This window comes from Phoxinus phoxinus (assembly GCF_949152265.1).
Source record: "Phoxinus phoxinus genome assembly, chromosome: 22".
In the NCBI taxonomy this organism is placed as follows: Eukaryota; Metazoa; Chordata; class Actinopteri; order Cypriniformes; family Leuciscidae; genus Phoxinus; species Phoxinus phoxinus.
In genome coordinates this window covers 21,208,635-21,227,401 of record NC_136897.1, presented here as the reverse complement: position 1 = coordinate 21,227,401, position 18,767 = coordinate 21,208,635, and the positions used below count along the sequence as shown (strand labels likewise).

General features: G+C 41.6%; 1 protein-coding gene across 2 annotated transcripts in view; it reads right to left on the bottom strand.

Moving 5' to 3' along the window:
* The window catches only part of nhsb (Nance-Horan syndrome b (congenital cataracts and dental anomalies)), a 52,566-nt gene that overhangs the window by 28,580 nt on the left and 5,219 nt on the right, over nucleotides 1-18,767 (bottom strand). Inside the window, exon 1 of one of the 2 annotated variants that reach the window (XM_079598128.1) lies at nucleotides 5,885-5,985. The exons of the other annotated variant lie outside the window; for it this stretch is intronic. The gene's annotated coding sequence lies outside the window, so the exon portion shown is untranslated. Of the gene's footprint in view, nucleotides 1-5,884; nucleotides 5,986-18,767 lie in introns of those variants that run through there. 2 annotated transcript variants of the gene reach the window in all.

Below are 18,767 nucleotides of genomic sequence, written 5' to 3'. Positions count from 1 at the left end.
AGGAGCTGAGGAGTATTTTATTAAAATAGTTCTCATACATAATCATTCATACATAAAAGTCTTTTCAGCACAAAGTAACTGATACAAATAAAACTCGAAACGTTGTATTATGTCATAATAATAGCTTGTCGCTTGGTGTAGTAGACATCAAAGTGAATGAGAGCCCCCATGTGTACATCTTTGAGAAGTGAACATCCTGGTGTGCATGTGGGAGCATGCATTTGTGTGTGTGTGTGTGTGTGTGTACTTGTACAACTATCTTTGTGAGGACCAGTTTGAGTTTTAGACCATCAGTGTGAGGACAAAGAAAGTAAAGGGGGACATTTTGGCCGGTCCTTAGTTTTAGGGACAAGGTTATAATTAGGGTAGGTTTAGGGTAATGGTTTGGGTTGGGCACTTAGATTTGATGGGTAAGGTTAAGGAGCTGGAGATTGTATTGTGTCAATAAATGTCCTCACAAAGAGCTGTACAAAAATGTGTGTGTGTGTGTGTGTGCGAACCGTACACACTGCAGTCCTGGAATAATACAGACCTTCCCGCTAATCCATGTTAATCTGGTCATCCTGTGCCTGTGACCTTGGCGTCAAATGGACTGACAGTAGGAGAGTGTTTAGTACAGACAGAATCACGTTGGCAAACATAAAAACACAGGTTTGACCGCTTCGTCCGGCAGCTTGTGGCTCTGCAAGATGCCCATTAACAGCACAAGCCAATGGCTATTGCAATGACAGGTGTCTGAGGTGAAATTGAGTTTATGTGTATTTTTGTGGTCAGTTTAAACTGCAACATGTCATTGTTGATGACAATAAAAGGAACATTTGCAGCATTGTCTGACAATGGTGTGATGCCTAAATGCACACTTTATCTTTTGCAGAAAAGTCACAAGACATGGGTGGTACTATGGCTTCTGCACGGCCCGCATGGAGCACACCTGTTCTATTCTTTCCTCATCCTCTCTCGCGTCACACCCTTCCTCTGCCTTTTACTGCGGCTCTCTTTAATATCACATTGTATGTGTGCGAGCGGACCAGAAACATGCCTGGAATGCATAGTTCCCATCAAGCACCTCTCTTTTTTGCTATTTCTTCAGAAATGCACCATTTTCTTGGAGCTAAAAATCATTACCACTGTTCAGAAAGTCTTAAATGTCACGGCTTAAAAAAAAAAAAAAAAAGTCTAACAGCTGTTGTGTTTCTCTTTCCGGAATACTCTAGCTCTTTTTCCAGGGATCACTCTTCTTATCTGCTTCCCATCTGTATTTCTGGCCACACACTACTATTACTACTATTGGTATTTTCTACTTTCTAAATAATGAAAGTGTGGGTATGTGGGTTTGCATGTGTAAGAATTTCTCAGAAAGGAAGCGAAAAGTTTGTTTAAACACACTCTGCTTTGATTTATCTGGGGCTGAGGGTGCTTTGAGATCCTACTCTCAAATATAAAGGTACAAAAGCTGTCATTGGGGCGGTACCCTTTCAAAAGGTGCATATTAGTACCTTAAAAGGTACATATTGGTACCAAAAGTGTATAGTACCTAAATGGTAAATATTAAAACCTTTTTAAAGGGTACCGTCCTAGTGACAGCTTTTGTACCATTTTTTTTCTGAGAGATCCATGTTGCAAGACTTAAATTTGTATATAGGATACTAAGTATCTTCAGTTGAATATGTAGACCTGTACACAAAATAATACAATTTCAAGCCAGCTCAATTTATGTAACAAGCTTACATCAGGAAAATAATGATCAGTGACTTTAAAGCAGGTAAAAGTTAAGGAAACCTGTAGCACCACTCTGAATTTTAATCAACTTAAATTTGGAGAAAAATATAAAAGTAAATAAAATAATTTACTACAATAATAATAATAATAACTCGATTTTAAGTTGAATGATTCAATGGATGGTGATGCACTTTGTTTGGTTAGGTGTCGAAAATAATATGTTGGGATTTTAATGCAGGTTTGTCAATCAAAAAACAATATTTTCTCAACACTGCCCCCTAGTGCTGAAAAGGAGACTCACATGCTATATAAGCGAATTCTGCATTCATCAACAAAAATGTAAAATGGTAAGATAAATGTTTGTAAAAAACATATTTTATAATTTAACATACAATTAATAGGCCTGCAGAGAGAGAGAGAGAGAGAGAGAGAGAGAGAGAGAGAGAGAGAGAGAGAGAGAGAGAGAGAGAGAGAGAGAGAGAGAGAGAGAGAGAGAGAGAGAGAGAGAGAGAGAGAGAGAGAGAGAGAGAAGCAGTCTGAGGGAGAGAGAGAGAGTTATCAGTGTTTGAGATCAGTGTCACAGACACCTCTAGGATAAACGGGTGGTAATTTGTCATTTTACAGCACAGGATCACAGAGCCAGGACACCTCGGCTCCTCCTCCTCTGCCATCACCTGAGTTCCCAGCAGGATGTGGCTATCACACTGAGGCTAATTATGCTAATCACCTAACTACCTCCAGACATGACCCTTTTGAAGCCCACCTTACGACGGGATGTCTGCTGCAAGTGCGCACATGCAGAATTTGAAATGGAGACAGCGTAAGGAAATTGTGCTGTGGAAACAATGTTTATGAGAGTAGCTAAAAGTTAGCTACACAAGCTAGACTGAGAAACCTGCCACTAGCAGAACCAAACAAAGTGACTAATAATCATAATAATAAATAAAACAAGAAAGAATTGTAAACAGATGTCCTAAGCATACTGTACATAGGAATGCTAACGGATAGCTTTCTCCAGGTACCGTAGTCAATGCCACAGCGTCAGGCCGCTACGACTAACAAAGCATTGTTGAAAGCACCATGTGTTTACACACTTAAGAGAACTCGACCAACAAACAGCTACTTATAGTCAAAAAACTGCTTCAAAATGCCATTGTATTAATCCCATAATGGAATGTGCGTACTTAATATCTATTAAAAAATGCTTCCAGCCATTATGCCACATATTAACACACACTGCTAGAGCATAAACTACCACATACTGTACAACACATACATACAGAACCGCACAAATCTGACACAAAAAGATGGTCCACTCCACGCATGTGTGTGACTATAGCTGGCTCAACATAAACATGCTCTCCAACAGGAAGTCTCAGACACACACTGCTCCGTCTTTCCAACTTATACAAATACACAAATATTGATATGCTAAGATAAAATATACAACGTTTTGTGTGCATATAAATGAGCAAGTGTGACGCACTTCAGAACACTGTCCAGAATACATATACAATATGATGTCACTCTTTCTTACATGTGGTCTACAGCAACCACAGAATAACAGAGAACAGGAAGGAAGAGATGGATGGAGTCTTTGTTGAATCGGCTTCCATTTCATTCGGCACAATGCATGCAGTAACGTTACACACACAAACACACCTGCGTAATTCAACATTCATCTTCTGTTTAGAAGTCCAAGAAGGTCAAAGTTTGTAAAGGATATCTTGGGCTTTATCAGAGCCCATCTTCATGTTTGTGAGACATTTTCAAGAACAACAAAGATTACTCATTAAAATGGGCATATATCATTTAAAATAATGAATAAAATACAGTATAATGTACATTAAGTAATGAAAGAGTTTGGGGTCTTTGTGTTCTTGAAAAAGAAAAAGTCATGCTCACTAAGGCTGCATTAATTTGATCAAAAATACATTAATATTGTGAAATATAATTACAACTTAAATAACTGTTTTTTCTTTGACTAAAAAAATGCAATTTATTCCTGTTATGGCAAAGCTGAATTTACTCCAGTCTTCAGTGTCACATGATCCTTCAGAAATCATTCTAATATGCTGATCTGATGCTTAATTTTGTGCTACATTTTTGTCAGGATTCTTTGATTAACAGAAATGTCAGAGAGTTCAAAAGAACAGCATTTAATAAAAATATAAATATTTTGTAACATTATACAGTGAATGTCTTTACTGTCACTGTTGATCAGTTTAATGCATCCTTACAGAATACAAGCATTTCATTATTTAAAAAAACCAACAACCTTATTGACCCCAAATTTTTTAATGGTATGAGCACTTCAGTGTTGTTATTTTATAGGGTTTTATTAGTATATAGTGTATATGTATATATGTGTGTGTGTATATATATACACACACTTTTTCATTCTTATTTAATGTATGTTAATTAATGTAATGTAAGTACATTGTTAATTAACATATCAATTCATCTTAATTTATATAACTTGAAATATTAAAACATTTATTTTTAGGGAGCCTTCGTCTCCAAAATCCGAGCACACGCATCACCTGCCAGGCCATGTCTCTTTTTACCATGTCAACTGTCATAGTGTTTAAATGTAGAGACAAAAGGGGAAAAGTGAATAAAAATAATTACTCATCATCTTAAACATCTGTCTCAGTAACTATTCTTGTAAAGGAAAGGATGCTCGAGGGATTCAAATTAGGTTAATGAAGTTCCTGTGTCTTACAGTGAACTGCTCTCGGGACGACGTCTCTCTGTCTGACTTATTCTTTTACGTCAAGAGATCGCTGGGATGTGAAAATGAGAGCCGTGTGTATGTGCTTTAGGTTGTGTCGTTCAGAGCGTGGCTGCTGTTTGCAGTTGGAAATGGGTTAATGTGGGTAAAGGGGGCTTCTCATGCACACGCATGTGTGTTTAAGAATGCCACTGCAGCAGGGTGGGGTGCAGCAGCACTGCAGAGCCCATGGGGCAAGCGGAGTGTGTGTGAGCGCGTGCACGAGAACCAGCCGGATACAAGAGTCCAGTGTTCACAGTTTCTGCCCGTTATGGCAGTCAGTAACGTCAATCCCGTCGCATCGCCGAGGGGGATGGGGTCTCCGTGTGTATATGCGTATGTGACATTTTGTGTCAGACGTGTTGGTGAATGGTACAATAAAGCCGTCGCCCATGTTATTTTTAACTCTCTGTCTCCATGGAAACCAGCACATATGCTGGGAGCGATGCACCCTGCCGAATGTGTGTGTCTGTGGAGATGCAGCAGTTCATCCTGCTTCATCTGGAGGAAGCACACACACGTTGCACATGCCTGCCGCAGTGTGTGTGTGTGTGTGTGACAGTGTGGGTGTCTTATGAGGTCGGATCAAATCACAAAATCACATCTGATTAACCATTCAGAGTATAAGCAAATTGGTATGCCAGTCATACCCAAAAAACGAGGCGGAGGGATACACAAACCAGTAGCTGGATTTAGATTTACAATAATATTATCAGCTATTCAGCGTGATACACAGTGCCAATTCATATTCAAGCCTATACCAGACAGGCGCATTATACAGTAGCTAAAAAGCACTAGTTGCCCAAATTAAAGCATTTGTAACAGTTATGTAAGGTGCATAAAGCCATATATCTAGACAACACATGCTATAGGTTATGTTATGTAACATTATAGCAAATGCAAGAAAAAAAAGGTGAATTAAATGGTAAAGATACAGTATATAAAGATAAATATATAAGCTTGCCATATATCTGGACAAGACCTGCATTTATGGGAACTGCAAAAAATAAATTAAATAATAAGTTAAAATTAAATAAAATAGCTTGCCTGTAGTACAACTACTTAACTACTTTAAAATAAGTAGCATTTAGCTTTGGAAAGGTACAGTTTTAAAGCAGTTTCTGCGACCCTGAGTAAATCATAACAACGCTATGTGCAACTATGACAACATAACTCGCTAACATTCTGTCTATTGCATTAAAATGAACTAGGATGAAACAGGCCACTGCAATATTAGAAATGGAATAAACTAACTTACCTATGTAGTGCAGAAGGGGATGTTAAAAGAGTGTGAAGACAAATCAAAGGGTGAATTCACGAAAACATGAAGCAGATGTCAAAAGAGAAAGACAAAAAAAAGTGTACAATTAGTTTATAAACTTCCACTCTTACCTCTCTCAACTCATGATCTTTTGAATAACATGAAAACCAGCCTCTACTCCTGCATTTTATTGCATCTGGTCAAAAGAAGTTATAAAAAAAGAAGCTGGAGTGAGAAAAAGGGTAGAACAGAAATGCATGAATGATTAATGCATACCATATACATATAGAAAACGTGTACAGACTCCGAGCCCATGTTTTTACATTTCAATTACTCGTTCCAAATCCAATTCTCACTCCTGAATCTGAAAACTTCAGAAGTGCAGAGGTGATACACGGAAGCTGACCTCAGATCAGAAGTAGAGCTCTGCTCATCAGTAAGGTTGCCAAGCAGACAACCATTTATTCCCACCTGCATTTCTATGTTACCATGGTAACAGCTTAAAGATTAGTGCATTAGTTACAGCATCATGCACAGTGAACTCTTCATGATACAAGAGTGCTTTACACATCCATCTTTTACATTTTCCTTCAAACTGTTTTGCTTTTGTCCTTCTCAGGTGTTCTGGCTGTTGTTCATCTTTGAATTGACTGAAAATACGATTGTGACAAATGTAGGGACGAAACAAAAACAAACATGACGACTGGATTCTATATAATGCAAACAGGATCCCACAGAGAGCAGGAGCCGAACAAATAATAGAAACGGCAGCAACAATAACACGCTCTGGGTGACGATGTGATCGAGGCGGTTTTATGCTAACAGCCAGAGCCTGACGAATGTAGGTCATGTGCAAGAAAGACACATATATACGCCCTACTACACATAGCGCACGCATAATTCACAACTTTCCGAAGGGCGGTGCACTTAGAATTCGAGAATGAATCACTTAATGCGTGACCTGAACCCCCCTCGACCTGCCACTTCACAAATAAAATATGCTTATCTGTAAAACACTTTAAAGGGACAGATCACCCAAAAATGTTTGTCATCATTTACTCACCCACATGTTGTTCCAAACCAGTAAGAGTTTCTTTCTTCTGTTGCACACAAAAGAAGATATTTTAAAGAACGTTGGTAACCATACAGTTGACGGCACCCATTGACTTCCATAGTATTTTTTTTTACTACTATGGAAGTCAATGGGTGCCGTCAGTTGTAGGGTTACCAATATTCTTTAAACTATCTTATTTACTTCAACAGAAGAAAGAAACTAATGCAGGTTTGTAACAATTTGAGGGTGAGTAAATGGTGACAGCATTTTAAGATTTTGTGACTCACATACTAACGTACTTGATTTAGTCGAACAAACAATGAGAGTATCTTTGGTTACATAAATGCTTCGCATTTTCAATGTACAAAAACAGGCAAGATAAACATAAATAACCATTGTTGGACTGTCGCAACTGCCATCGACGGCAATGAGGTTTGATTCTACGGTGGCCCTGAGGGACAGGTTTTTATTTTATCGGGACTGTGCGGGGAAAAGGCAACACATCTCACGTCAGGTTGCTAGCCAATACCAATACTCCATGGAGAACCATTTATGTGAATGTGTGTGTAAATGTGTGAGTAAATGTGAGTGTGTCTGTTTTCTACCTTCCTGAGCAGCGATCGCACAGTGACCTATATATCCTTCTCTCCGCTCCTGCAATGCACTCAACCTCAATTATTCATAACGCACACAAACATTTCAGAACAAAGAAGAATCGCATGAAAGAAAACGGACCGTTACATATAACATTTGAGGTAAAATAAACCAGTTAAAAAGGAAGGCATTACAATAATGGGAATAAAATGAAATAATGCAATTAGACAACCTTGATCGGGCAAGAGAAGTTTAATTTAATTTGTTTAATTAAAAATAATAGGCATATGATCATGTATTTTTTTATTTAGTTTATATATTAAAAAAAAAAAATACAATATATAATTTATAAATTTTTTGTTCTTTAATTATGAACTTTTTGAGCTTATGTAAACAACGCACCCAAAGAAAAGCATCCTGAAACCAGCCTAATTGTATAGAATTTCTTCACAATCATAGACATTTAATATTCAAGATTATTGGTCAATCAAAATGTGATTTTCAATAGTTGATTCTCTTCCATCCCATTCCTAAATATGAGGTTGGAATCAAGTATTTACAAGCAGTCAAAACAAAATTCCATTCATACATGCTCAGTCTACCATGTGATAAACAATTTCTGTCGACCAATCAAGCTTTTGGAAGGATTTCCATCTAAACTGCCTGCCAGACAAACCTGCTGTCCAGCCAGGCTTACACAGCAGGCCTGCATATGGTCAATCCAGTCCACAAACCCTTTAACTCCTGCCCGTAATTTGCACATAGCTTTCCATTCCACACTGCATAGTGAGACCTAGGTAATATATAAAGTTGTGGTTTACTCAAAACCGCCACACAACGTTCAAAATAATTAATATCAGCACAAACTAACTTACTTGAAGAGAGTTAGGCCTATATGCTTTGATATTTGCATGTATAATAATTATTCAGCTCAGTACAATTAAAAGCATTCACGAATACATTCTCACCTTCAAAAAATGTGAATAAAAGTGGTTGACAGGAAGAGGGTGGGGAAATTTATGAGCAGTTGGAGTAGTTTATGAGTGTATTTTCTGCTTTTCTGCACAATGTTTTGTTTTTATAGCACACGGCTAAAACCACAACCGCAAATGCCGTGAGAAAAAAAAAAAAGCAGGATAGAGTATGGTGAGAGGAGAATTGAAGTAAGTGGTAAAGAAAGATGGAGAATTAAGAGACTGCATCCCAATTATATCTTTTACTCTCATAAAAGTGAAATTCCTTTGATTCCATTTTTTTTTCATATCCAAAATCCAATTGAGCAGTTCTTGATCTTGTATGAGTTTGGATTATAGAGAAATGTTTAAAAACCTCTAACGTTATATATGCCAATCAGAAACATTCTGCTTTTGAATGATTTTGCATGTTTAGGTTTGTCTTTGGGTTAGTAAAACATAAAAAAACAGTTTACAGCACCCTTAATGCAAAATGCTATGTCTTCTAGGTAATTAATCACATAAGCATAAAATAAAAAGCATAAAACAAATATAAAAACATGATTCAATATATTCTAGCCCAAGGGTTCTCAACCTTGATCAAACTCATTTGCCTGAAGGTTTCTAGCAAAGCCACTTGAAGGCAAGCCTGCAAAGTTAGCAAAAAAAGTGTAATGTCCGCTATCGCTTATGTACACAGGGAAGGAGACCACAGGCCGTTTTTTAACGGATGGCTTCACTGAATAAACTGCTTTTGTGGAAAAATGGCTTATCATTTAATGAATCGACTGCCCATCGACTAATCTTCGACATGTTTTTTCTGAAACATTATAGATTGATCTATTTTGATTGATCGAGTTTACTCTGAAAAAATGCTTTTGTGAACTCATGGACAATTGCACAAACAGTGATTGACTGTCACACAACTTCAATGACCAAGTTATGCTTTCTCCAATGGTAGAGCCACAGACCCTCGATATCACCCCATAATAAGACCATGGCTGTGTCCGAAATCGCCCCCTATACCCTTAAACCGGGCACTATTTGAGGGGACATAGTGGAAGTTATCGAGTGCGCTCGTTCAATCCCACAATGCACCACAATAATGAGTGTACACTCAATGGCTAGAGAATGCCCATAATGCCCTGCAACGGTCGCGTAGCATGAATTCACGTGTTTTGCCAGAAGATGCGCCCACAACTGAATAATCCATCCATTTTCCAAACCGCTAGTCCAATGTGGGTACAGCATATCATACGGGTATCAATCCCTTTTTGCTTGATTATTAAATTGTTTTATTAAGGCTTATACATAGTTTCCATGACCGAGTTCAAGATAAATCTTTTCATCTTACTACTGGAGCTGCCAGTTTGCTAAGTTTAATGATTAATAAACAGCAAGCACAAACTATTCAAAAGCGACAGCCCTTCTGGCGCAGTGTCTGGAATATACTCGCTCATTTCATTCACTCTTTCAAGTGGACTATATTAGTGAAGGGATGTAGGGAATCATGAATGAGGGTATAAACAGCGATTTCGAACACAGCCTATCTCTGTTTCTAGTAACCCTGAAGACCTTGACTATCTTGTTCAGGTGTGTTTGATTATGTTAATCTCTGCAGGAAAGTGGTCCTCGAGGGCCAGAGTTGAGAACCCCTCTTCTAGCCTGTTTTTAGGTAGACTGTATTCAAGATAATCTGTAAAAAAAAAAAAAAAAAAAAAAAAAAAATCAAACGCTAATCCGCGTTTTCCTCATTTGGTTGCCACGTCTGATAATGCAAATAAAAGTTGCAACCTTGTAGTGGGTTTCAGGACATTAAAAGCTGGCAGTATGTGATGGTTCAAAAATAATCTACCCAGGATTTTGCGGACTGCCTAAAAATGTTTCTGAGGGCTAGAGAAACAAACACAGATTAAAAAAAGCAGGAAAGGATCACATGAAGGGTGTAATCCCTTCAGATAGAGCAGATTTGAGAGGAGAGCGGAAACTGGGTGAGATTACAGGCTGCTCCTTATTTTTCACTGTTTTTTTGTGGGGTTTTTTACATACACACAACAGAATATGCAAAAAATGTTCAGTGCTTTTTTTATTTGAACGCATTATAATGATACTTGCTAACTCAATCACAGATGGTATATGCATCACCACAGTTTGCCATAACCACAAACCACATGGTCGTAATGGTGTAGGGACATAGTGGTCAAATAGAGAGAGAGAGAGAGGTGAGTAAAGGGCAAAAAGAGGTTAAAAGGGGTGGAACCGAACACTGCTTCACTGTCACATAGTAGACACGCTTTTTGGTTTCTATGGAAACGGGGGAAATCTCCTGTCATCTGTTGGTTTGGGTTTCCCTGCAGATCCTAAGCATAGTAAAAGTTTACAGTCTCAGTCAATAAAGCGTTTAGTCTAGCATGTTTAAAATTGTGCATTTGTAAGCTTAATTACATTTTCTATTTGATTTATCGGTGTATCTTTAGGAATAGTTCATACCGTGAAGTGTGAACCATAGTCGTTCCATACCTGAATGCTGCTTTTTTTTTTTTTTTTTTTTACTCGAGACAAGTAATCTTTTTGCATTTCCAAAACAATGACAGCTCATGGTGACCACATCTAAGAAGCCCCAAAAACAGGCACGTGCACAAAATAGATAGACCCCAACTGAACTTTTGACCTCTGACTAGATAAGTGTGCCTTTTGCAAGAGATTTTTATTTTAGTTTTTGTTTAAATTTGACCCGTGGCAGCAACCCTCAGCAGCGCTCTGCAGAGTCTCTCAGTATTCATTGCCTTCATTGGTGACAGCCAGGTAACAATGGTGTTTGCCCTAAACTTTTACACTGTTTGTCACTGCTGAAAATAAACCACTATTAAACCATCTCAATACAGCCAGCATACTTGGGCAATAGGCAGCCCTCTATTAACTCTATCACCGCCAGCGTTTTTGTCAAAAGTTGCCAGCCACCGCCAACATTTTTGATCATTTTCACAAAATTACCATGGCCTCCAGAATATTCTTGTCACGACACACACACACAAAAGGGTGATAGTCCAAGTGCAGTTTAATAATGGGTAATCCGTACTCACAACCAGGAACAGGCAAAGGTCAAGGTCCATGAAAGGCAGTCCAAAAACAAGAAATAAACACAAGACAGACTCAGGGAAGCGGGTGACAACATACAAGGATTCCACACCAAGTGATCAAACAGACAGGGTATAAATAGACAGACACTAACAAGGTGAGTGGGAACAGCTGAGTGTGATGATGACTAATGAGTCCAACAAGAGTGATGGGGATTGTAGTCCAACAGTGACTGACACCTGTGGGGGAAGAGGACCTCTAGTAGACATACACAAACCCGACACTGTGACATAACCCCCCTTCTACGGAGCGGCTACCAGACGCTCAAAGACCCACAAAAAACAAACAAAACAAGAGTTCAGGCGGGAGGTGGAAAGGTGGAGGATCAGGGGGTGGGATGGGGGGCCAGGTCCATGGAGGGGAACAGGAGCAAGGGGGAACGGCTTAAGCGGCGGCCAGGGAGAAACAGACAGTCCATCGGGCGGCCAGGGCGAAGCAGACAGTCCATCGGGTGGCCAGGGCGGAGAAGACCCCTCGGGCGGCCACGGCGGTGAAGACCCCTCGGGCGGCCACGGCGGTGAAGACCCCTCGGGCGACGACCACTCGGGCGGCCACGGTGGAGACGACCAGGGTGAAGACGACCACTCGGGCGGCCAGGGCGGTGAAGACCCCTCGGGCGGCCACGGCGGTGAAGACCCCTCGGGCGGCCACGGCGGTGAAGACCCCTCGGGCGGCCACGGCGGTGAAGACCCCTCGGGCGGCCACGGCGGTGAAGACCCCTCGGGCGGCCACGGCGGTGAAGACCCCTCGGGCGACGACCACTCGGGCGGCCACGGTGGAGACGACCAGGGTGAAGACGACCACTCGGGCGGCCACGGCGGAGACGACCAGGGTGAAGACGACCACTCGGGCGGCCATGGCGGTGAAGACCAAGGCGGGACAGGGACAGACCCTGGCTCAGGAACAGTCACAGACACCAGCGGCTCAGGAACTGAAACAGACACCAGCGGCTCAGGAACTGCAACAGACACCACCGGCTCAGGAACTGCAACAGACACCACCGGTTCAGGAACTGCAACAGCAACAGACACCACCGGCTCAGGAACTGCAACAGACACCACCGGCTCAGGAACTGCAACAGCAACAGACACCACCGGCTCAGGAACTGCAACAGACACCACCGGCTCAGGAACTGCAACAGCAACAGACACCACCGGCTCAGGAACTGCAACAGCAACAGACACCACCGGCTCAGGAACTGCAACAGCAACAGACACCACCGGCTCAGGAACTGCAACAGACACCACCGGCTCAGGAACTGCAACAGACACCACCGGCTCAGGAACTGCAACAGACACCACCGGCTCAGGAACTGCAACAGACACCACCGGCTCAGGAACTGCAACAGACACCACCGGCTCAGGAACTGCAACAGACACCGGCTCGGCGTCGGCCATCTTGTCCAGAGACACTGGCTCGGCAGACGTGACGTGAACAGTCTCTGGATCGGCAGACGTGACGTGAACAGTTTGTGGATCGGCAGACGTGACGTGAACAGTCTCTGGATCGGCCGACGTGAACTGAACACTCTCTGGATCGGCAGACGTGACGTGTCTCCTCCACGCATGCAGTACTGCCACTGCATAATAGAGGAAGACAGCCCTCTTGGCCGTGGCAGGACTGATGGTGGGCAGCTCCGAGACGATCTCAGGGCTGACAGCGGGCTGCACGGGGACGACCTCCGGGATGACAGCGGGCTGCACGGGGACGACCTCCGGGATGACAGCGGGCTGCACGGGGACGACCTCCGGGATGACAGCGGGATGCACGGGGACGACCTCCGGGATGACAGCGGGCTGCACGGGGACGACAGCGGGCTGCACGGGGACGACAGCGGGCTGCACGGGGACGACAGCGGGCTGCACGGGGACGACCCCCCGGTTGACAGCGGTCTGCACGGGGACGGCCTCCGGGACCACAGCGGGCTGGACGGGGACGACCCCCCGGACGACAGCGGGCTGCACAGGGACGGCCTCCGGGACGACAGCGGACTGCACGGGGACGACAGCGGGCTGCTCAGGCATGGCCTCCGGGTTCTTGAGGAGGTTGGTGGTCCTCCCCCTCCTCCACCGTTTCCGATGGCGATGTGCAGACTCAGGGCTGGACGGAACCAGCGGCGAGGACTCTGGACTGGGCGGGACCAGCGGTGAAGACCTCGTGCTTGGCAGAACCAGCGGCGAGGATCTTGTGCTGGACGAGACCAGCGGTGATGACCTTGTGCTGGGCGGAACCAGCGGCGAGGATCTTGTGCTGGGCGGGACTAGTGGTGAGGGCTTTGCGCTAGAGGAGACCCGCGGTGATGGATCTGGGCGGGGCGGAATCAGTGGCGAGGGTCTTGTGCTGGACCAGACCAGCGGCTCCGGATCAGGAACATGGTAAGGCGGAGGACGATGTCGTGGAATTTGTCGACCACCTCCTCCCCTGCAACCTCCCCGAGTTCCGGAGAACTTGGCCAGACGAGTCCCCTCGAATGACTCACCATCTCTGACGGACGTGGTCACTGGAGATCTTGCCGCCCCAGCTTCCTCAGTTTGACGGGCCCATAAAGAAAAACATTGAAAGATGTTTAACCGGGGCGCTTCCTCCCCGGACTGCGAACATCCTCTCTGTGGTCCCCTTCCTCCCCCATTCATAGGAGAAGGGTTACGGAATCCCGAACTGCTGGATCTATACATTTGTGGTGGAATCCTTCTGTCACGACACACACACACAAAAGGGTGATAGTCCAAGTGCAGTTTAATAATGGGTAATCCGTACTCACAACCAGGAACAGGCAAAGGTCAAGGTCCATGAAAGGCAGTCCAAAAACAAGAAATAAACACAAGACAGACTCAGGGAAGCGGGTGACAACATACAAGGATTCCACACCAAGTGATCAAACAGACAGGGTATAAATAGACAGACACTAACAAGGTGAGTGGGAACAGCTGAGTGTGATGATGACTAATGAGTCCAACAAGAGTGATGGGGATTGTAGTCCAACAGTGACTGACACCTGTGGGGGAAGAGGACCTCTAGTGGACATACACAAACCCGACACTGTGACAATTCTGTTGTATGAATATGCAATATATCAAAATACAGACCCTCTGCTTTTAAACAAAACAACTTTGATTCTAGCTTCATGCATTGCAAAAAAAATTAATCAACACTAAAAAAGCGACATTGAGCAAAAAGCTGAGAAAAACCTAATAGTGAGTAAATAATGATACAATTTTCATTTAGCTCTGCACTAACATGCTAAATATAACACGGCAATTGGTCCCAGAAAAAAAGCAACTAAACTCAAAGCTTCTTTTGTCATAAAGACAGATCTGTAACAGTATTTAACACTTAAGTATTAACCTACAGTTAATTCTTCATTGGTTTGGTTTGCCCAAGTCACCTTGGGAGTCTTTTGCTCATACTTAAGAATCCTAAGCCAGGCATTAGGGCTTGGACAGAAGTCTGTCAGGAGGCAAAGAACACGCCACGGACCAACCTTTCAGCTTTTGAAGCTTAAAAGGAGAGTTGCACGAACAGACGACTATCATGGCTCCGCTGACTGATTGCAGGTGATTGGTTAATTAGCTCTGGTTGTTACTGTGGTGACCCCGTGACGGTCCACAGCGCAGATGCCACGAGCTCCTTTTACAAGTTGAGACTGTGCATGTGTGCTTATGTACGCGTGTTTGTTTCTCAGAAGCGCAAACTGGAATTTGTCTCACCCCTGCTGATTTAACCCCCCCTTATCCACACACTCTTTTCTCATCATTCAAAACCTTGACAGCATTTGTAAAGATCCCAGGCCCTTTACCAGCCCTCCCCTGCCCCCTCGGCCCTCCGTGACGCCCCCACAACAACACTAGCCGTGTGTAAGGCTGCTGAAAGACTGAGAGACAAAACAGTGCCCATGCAGAGGACATGGCAACAACATGCAAGCTCCCAGCCTCCACAGCCGCAATTCCAGGTGTCAAGAGACACGCGTTGTTCAGAGTACAGAATGATGAATGAAAACCCCGGAGAAAAGCACACTACAATTAAAAATCACAAGCTTCAGTGGAGCCCAAAACATCTTTGTTACACTGATGGCACAAACTCTGCAGTTTATCACGCATATAGACCAACAATACAAGTCATACTAACACTCCCATCAAACCTGATCTAATAGGAAAGCGTAGCTATGTTATGAGGTGGCGATTTCGTACGAATTTGTATTCTAATGAAATTCTATGGAAGTCAATGGGTTCCATTAATTGTCTAGTTACCAAGATTCTTTAAAATATCTTCTTTTGTTTTGTTTTTTAAACAGAAGAAAAAAACTCATACAGGTTTGGCACATACAGGGTGAGTAAATGATGACAGCATTCATTTTTGGGTGAACTATCCTTTTAACATTGCCCAAAAAAAAAAAAAAAACTACGTTAACAAACATGTTCGTCAGTAATTCCACTAACAAGATTAACACTGGTTCACTGACATGTGGCTGAGCTATCTTAGCAAGCAATGGAGAACTAAATCCACTCCATCCTTTCAAAGTTACTGAGTTTTAGCGCTAATCCAGAACTTCTTTACACATTATTGACATTAGCGAAGCTTTCCGTGTGTACTTGCAGTAGCAAATGACAATGCTTCCTTTTCAGTTTTCTAAATCTTTATCGAACAAAGCACTCCAAGGATATGCAAAAGCCTGCTCACATGAGCTAAGGATAATTAGCTTGTGACAAGCTCCAATCCAATGCCATAGACCCTGCAGAATAATCTGATCGGAACGCTCAATCGCCTCCGTCTAATCTGGAGATTTGCGTGGCTCGGATCAAGTCCATGCTGGTAACTGGCTTAGCACCAGCACAACTAATGAGAGGTCAGCGCAGAAAGGCAGAGCAAACCCTAAAGCCCTTCAACTCTGCGGTCAGATGAGCCGTACGCTCAATGTTATTATATTTAAATCACAAGCAAAAGACACCCAACGGCTTCATGCTAATGAAGATCAGCTAAACAAGTACTGGAATTAAAAAACAAACACCCTGTTAACTTCCCCCCTCAAAAAAACTCTGCTTTTTGATGCCTGTAAAAAAACAACTGCAAGTATTGCATAATGTACAGAGAGAAGGCATTCATTATAACGGCCACATTGAGGTCAAAGCAAAATGGCAAAATAATCATTACAAAAAGACTAAACTGTTTCTTTTTTCTCTTTATAAAAGTAGTTGAATTCCAGATGGACTTATAAATGTTAGTCATTTTCTCTTTTCATTCAACAAGAAATCTAGCCGTGCTAAAATTATCTCGCAAAATTATCTAGCTTTAGTGACTTTCATCATGCAGCACCAAACCGATGCTATTCCCCTCAGCAAATCCAGAGGTGGATTCACAATAAATACATTGTATAATATGACAAAAAAAGAATGGCAACTGGCACACTATATTTTAATTATGTCAAATTATGTCATTCACCGATAATCTCATTCACATTGATGTACATTCAAATATTCAGTGTGGAAAAACACATCAAATTTGAATTTATACACTACCCTATCTATCCTCACCCAGACGGCATTTATTTGATCAAATATACACAAAATCATTCATATATTTCACAGTAATATTGTGAAATATTAGCCTATTACAAGTTTTTCATTGTAATATATTTTCAAATGTAATTTATTCATGTGATGGCAAAACTTACATTTATTAATTTTTGCCATTACTCCAGTCTTCAGTGTCACATGATCCTTCAGAAATCAGAAATGTTACCAAATCAGCATAACATTTCTGATTTCTGAAGGACTATGTGACACTGAAGACTGGAGTAATGGCAGCTGAAATTGATATCAATTCATATTTTTGCGGAAACCGCAGAAACCGTGATAATATTTTTTTTTCTCAGCAATCTTTGATGAATAAAGTTTAATTACATTTTTTTGTAACTATGCTTGTAACAATAAAATATGTACTGTCACTTTTGATCAATTGAATGCATCCTTGATAAAAAAAAGTATATATATATATAAAAAAAAAAAACATCGTACTAATCCCAACATTTTGTACAAATTCAAATCATCCACACAAAATTAGAAAGCTGTTCCTTAGACAAAGCTACGGCTTCATAACACAATTCATATGAAATACTGTTATGGTACTTTTACTTATGCCTTTATTGTTATCTTTGGTCACCACTTTGCTTGTATGGAAACGAGTAGTGTGAACATTCTGCCAAACTTCTTTTATTTTTGTTTTTATTTTTTTGCATCTGACAAAAGTAAGAAAATACATGACTGGAAATACATGACTGTGAATAAATAAATACTTTTAACCTTAACAGTTTAGCCTTGGGTAAATCAGCACGGCACCAGATTGATGCCTGAATGTCTTTAATGCAGTACAAGAGTGACATTTTGGTGATGCAGGATAGCGGTCAAGTAATAATGATCCTGTCGGTTAAACTGTGCTTTAAAATCCGTCGATTCGGGATAAACAAACGAGAAAAAGCAACAGCAGATGGTGCCACAGATAGAGAAATATAATGACCTTAGTTAGTTTCAGGATCACTCGCCTTGATCTATTAAAACCATATGGCTGATCTGCACTTCACGCCTAGGGAGAGTAATTCTGCCCCCTCCTCACGCAAAAGGACACGTCCTAAATACAACACAAATTCCCATGAATACACGCATATATACTAGTGGTTCAACCAAACGGATCACAAACTCATGGTTCGGATCAGCAAGAAAAAAAAAGGGGGTGGGGTTAACTTTGCTTTCCATTACTTAAAGCTCCCTTTAAGTACTCCAATATCACTGCAGAAACTACTAGCCTAACTAATAAAGTTAAAACATTATTATGAACAGACAGTAAAAACAACAAACTGTACATGCATAGATAAATACAACATAGTACAAATAAAGTAAGGTCTGTTCATTTTGCGTACAGAAATGTAAAATAATGTATTACAGTGAACTATGTGCACTGTATAAATGTAATATAGATTAATCTTTGTTAAAGCTGTCTATTGTTGTTTGATTAACATGATTATAGGCTGCTGTCACTTTAAGATCCCATGCACACACAGATCCAGTATAATGATACACGTCCGATTTCTTTTTCAACTTGTTTACGAGAATACTTTCCGAGACGAGTATTTTGACTGACATAATTTGTGTGTATGCGCTATCTGAACCGTGCCTCTCTCTCTGTGTGTGTGCGGCTGTGCGCACATGATAACAGTGCGCGATACTGAATTAAATTCTCTTTTGCTTCTAGCGCTGGAATGGTTTTAAAATCTATTGACTGTGT